Consider the following 5,281-nt stretch of genomic DNA (forward strand, 5'->3'; position numbering starts at 1 on the left):
ACTCAAAGGCAAGGAGTTGACTATGATGAAACCTTTTCACCAGTTGCAATGTTCAAGTCCATAAGAATCCTGATTGCCATAGCTGCATGGTATGACTATGAGATATGGCAAATGGATGTGAAGACTGCTTTTCTTAATGGAGACATTAAGGAAGAAATCTATATGAAGCAGCCTGAGGGGTACACATCCATGGGAAGCGAGCATAAGGTATGCAAGCTTCAGAGATCAATTTATGGTCTAAAACAAGCATCAAGAAGTTGGAACCAGAAATTTGATGAAACAATAAAAGATTTTGGTTTCATCAAGAACCCGGAGGAACCTTGCGTGTACAAGAAAGTAGTTAAGGATGCGGTGACATTCTTAGTACTTTATGTTGATGACATCCTACTCATTGGGAATGATGTAGGGATGTTGCAGTCAACAAAGATATGGTTATCAGGTAGATTTTCGATGAAGGATTTGGGAGAGGCATCCTACATTCTTGGGATACAGATCTATAGAGATAGGTCTAAGAGAATGATAGGACTCACTCAATCAACCTACATCGATACCATATTGAAACGGTTTTCAATGGATGGGTCCAAAAGAGGACATCTACCCATATGTCATGGAGTTTCTCTATCCAAGTCTATGTGTCCCAAGACTGATGCAGAGATAGAGAATATGACACATGTACCATATGCGTCAGCTATAGGTAGTATCATGTATGGGATGATATCTACCAGACCGGATGTAGCATTTGCTCTGAGTGTCACGAGCAGATATCAGTTTAATCCTGGTCAAATGCATTGGAAAGCCGTGAAGGACATTCTTAAGTACTTGCGAAGGACTAAGAATATGTTCATGGTGTATGGAGGACGAGATCTCAAATTGGAAGGCTATACCGACTCTAGCTTCCAAAGTGATGTGGATGACTCGAAGTCAACCTCTGGATTTGTGTTCATGCTCAATGGCGGTGCTGTCTCTTGGAAGAGTTCCAAGCAGGACACCACAGCGGATTCCACCACTGAGGCTGAATACATTGCAGCATCAGCTGCTGCTAAAGAGGCCGTTTGGATGAGGAAGTTCGTCCAAGAGTTGGGCGTTATTCCTGAATTTGTTGGTCCAGTCCCGGTGTACTGTGACAACACGGGTGCCGTTGCTCAAGCAAAGGAACCAAGGTCTCATCAAAGATCCAAACACGTACTGAGGAAATACCACATAATCCGGGAGATTGTGGAAAGAGGAGACATCATTGTCGAACGAGTGGCCTCTGCAGACAATATCGCTGATCCGCTTACTAAGCCCTTGCTAGGACCATTGTTTGACAAACATCGCGAAGCAATGGGTCTACGTAGTATGACTAGTTGGCTATAGGGCAAGTGGGAGATTGTAAGAGTAGGTGCCCAGTAAGCCAACTGTGTGGCTATGGGCTTTGATGACTCTTTGTATAAACAATCTTTTGTTTAATATTATTTACACTTTTATTAATGGCAATGACTTTATATTACTTCATATTGTTATATTGTGATATACTATTGTTGTTTTGATAAAGACCTTGAATATACTATAGTGTATGTAAGATGTGGTAGAACATGGAGATGTCTATCATGAAATACATCTTATAGTCACTGTATATTCTAAAACCGTTCCTAGTCGATTGAGCCGTCCGATAATAAGGATAAGGATCGCTCGAGTTTGAGACTAGCATTTGCGATGCGGAGTACCACGTTTCATTGGTAGGGAACATGGAGATGTTCGAAGCATGCAAATGGATATTCACAGGATGAATAATCGAACTACCCTATCCGGACTTTCCAAGTGGTTATCACTTATCGAGTGGATAAAGTCCGCGGTTTTGGTTGTACACCATTAGTCCTTACGACTTGAAACATCATGGAGACTCTATATGCTAGTGCTGTGCTTTGACTCGTTTACCGACTCTATGGGGGTCATCAGGTGTCGAGATTGGGTACAGTTACGACACATATAGGAGTCAATGCATTGTTGTCAAGGATTCACCACATACTTGCGAGTGTGGATATCCTATGCGATCTGAGGAGATTAGTGTGACAAATCTCTGGCCAGAGTACTTGATGTGATTTAAGAAATGGTTTCTTAGTAGCACATGCGATGTCACTAATTTGATCTTCAAGATGTATTGCATAGTTATCGAATCTTGAGCGACTCTCGATATACCAATGGTTGTTGATTCGATCGGGATATATGGATGAAGGGACCGTACTGTACGCTAACCAAAATCTACTGGTTCTTGTAGGCACTATCAGTGATACCTAGGGAATCATGGGGCGATGTTGCTAGGCGCTTTACCATGATTCGTTGGGCAAGTCGGAAAGTGTTGTTCCGAGTCACAAGGAGTTGTGAGCCCACGGCTAGCTGTATCCCTGAACCATTGAGGGTCACACAGTGTAATGGAGTTTTAATCCCCGTTGAGATAGTTAAATTTAAAGAGTTAAATTTAATGAACAAAGAAGTTGGACTTCTTAAATAAGAGTAAGGGAGTAGGATTTCCTAAAATGACATAGGGATGGATATTTTTGGAAACCACTGAATTCGGATTCAGGAAAATTTATTTTGACTTTAAAATGTGCAGAAATGGTTTCTGTGCACATTGGTGAAATTGGTTCATCAATCGGAGTCACGATGAATTTTATATTAATTTCTGAACGTGCGGGCTTTGCTAGTCGGGCCCTAAATTATGATTAATGGGCCCTAAGGTGTTAGTGGCCTGCATTATAAATAAGTTATTGCAGTACAGAAATTAGACATAACAGCTCATTATTTTTTAGAAGCAAAAATCGAAAACCCTAGCCTCTCAAAGTAATAATCGGCCGACCCCTCCCATACTCTGCCCGAGAAATTCCGGTCTGTGATTTTGAATCGCAGTCAGGAATAACGAATCAGATTCGTTTAATCTCTTCGCAGAAAAACTTCTGATAGATTTTCTAGTGCAATCTATCAGAGGGATCGAAACCCCATTCGTGGACCTGATTGAAGGAGTTCATCAGTTCCTGGGAGATACAAGAAGCGCAGAGAAATCTGTGTGGTGTCCAATAATCTCGCTTCGAGATTGAAGGTAAAATTTAATTAATTGTTATTTAAATTTTACACACACTTATAATTTAATCATTGAATGGTTGATACCCACACCATGGAATTGTTCCATGATAAAATTTTAAACTTCCGCTGCACCGGGTATCAATCGTGATTGATCTGACCGCCAGTTTTCCAACAGCTATTTCGACCAGACACTCAAGTAGTGGTCTGTCTTACGTTCTCGAGGTATTACCTTAGATTTCGAGGATGAAATCTTTTAAGGGGGGGAGAATGGAGTGACCCGTATCCGTAATTAGTGATTAATGAGTATATTAATCAAGATATCATGATTGGATAAAGTAAAATATGATTAAGGAAATTCCTAAAGGGTTAACGGAGTCCAGAAATGGATTCAGGACACTCAAAAATGGCCAGGAAGGTTCCGAGGGTTCGGATGGTTCGGAAGCTCCGAACCAAGTTAGGAGGTTCCGAACTGGATCGGAGGATCCGAACTCAGGATCGGAGGCTCCGAAGTGGATCAGAAGCTCCGACGGTGAGATCGGAAGGTCCGATCGGGACCAGGGCACGTGTCATCGCTTACATCAGCAAGGTGACATCATGGCTGACGTAATATTGGGCGATCGGATGCTCCGAAGATGGGATCAGAGGTTCCGATCGTGTTCGAACGTTCCGAACCAGGTTCGGAGGCTCCGAACTTCGTCTATAAATAGGGGGCCGAGATTTAATTTTAAAGTGCACCTTTCCCTATTTTCTCTCTGATTCCTAAGCCTTCTAACTCAGATCTAGGGAGATCTGGGCATCCAATGAGGAATCTGAAAGTGGCATAGCGATCCAGGCATCGTAGCGGAGCTGTGGCCTAGTTTTGAGACAAATTATCATCAGCGGGCTGACGACGGACGCAGGTATAACTATGGTCTCCTTAAATTATTTAAGAGTATGCAATAGCTTAGTTAAGGCTTTTACAGCTTAAATAATGATGCATGGATATTTGCATTGTAGAGTTGATGATAGGCTGGGAACCTAGAGTGGGACTGCTAGGACTGCCTGTAGTAAGGTACGTAAGTAAAGACTGAGATAGCCAGCGGGTTTTGCATACTTATATGTTGCATTTGTGTGTCATATTATTATGCAGTATGTGCATATCATATTGTGCCTGTCCATCTTGTAAGATGAGCCATGTAGGGCCGCTCAACCCTGTCTGGACGGGTGATGTCTAGTGCCCAGTGACTGACGGGTCATGGGTGATTAGCATCTGGGGACACAGTCCACGTCCTATAGGAATGAGCAGTGTACACAGGGTTTGCTCCCCGGGTTGTACCACTCATGTCCTAGGCGCCATTACTGAGCAGTTGCATATAGTTATCCCAGATATGGATACCCTATCATTTGCATGCATCATATTTGTATGTTTTACCCAGTGCTTTCGTATTGAGCGTAGAGCTCACGTCCAGTCTTTTCTGTGTATCTGGACACCCCATCCGACGGGGCAGGTGTAGGTGCAGGGTGGAGCACCAGGAGCTTGGATTGGCCAGTGACAAGTGAAGACAACGAGATTAGCTGTAGGTTTTGCCTTTAGGGTTTATTTATTCGATTGGATTGTATAATCGAATTTATTTAACCGGTTGTATTCTGCCGGTCTGCTTTTATTTAAGTCTTTCGCAGCGATTTATTTTAATGCATGCTTAATTATTCTCTTAACTCTGATTAGGTAGTGGATCCGGGTAGGGTCGCTACAGAGCAAGAGAGTGTGAATGTATAAAAACATGAATTATACCTGGTATTTATAGGGGCAAAAGAGGTTAATTACCTTGGGGAAGTAGAACCCTTATTGGAGTAAAAATCTATCCAAGGTAGGAGACCTTTGAATGTAGGACTCAATTGTTATGGTGACCAAGATTCTTACCAAATTTAATGGATTTGGTCTTATCTCAGATTTGTCGATATTTCTTCCTTATCAGAAGAAATTTTCATGTGTCTTCCATTTTTATGAGTTTTGGTCTATCTAGGGCTTTGATTAACCGATGGGCTCAATTCAGCCATCGGATGAATTTCCTAATCCTTGGGCTTGGCTATGCCCTTTTTACATGCTCATGTGCTCGGGGTCGGTTTTAGACCCTTGGTTGGTGATAAGGCCTGGGGTTGAGGTCAATGTTAGAAATGGGCTCGGATCGGTCCAGGATTACATTTAGGCTCGGGTCGAACTGTAGTGACGTGCACCGTGATC

This window comes from Henckelia pumila, chromosome 2 (genome assembly GCF_033568475.1).
Source record: "Henckelia pumila isolate YLH828 chromosome 2, ASM3356847v2, whole genome shotgun sequence".
NCBI classification, from domain to species: Eukaryota; Viridiplantae; Streptophyta; class Magnoliopsida; order Lamiales; family Gesneriaceae; genus Henckelia; species Henckelia pumila.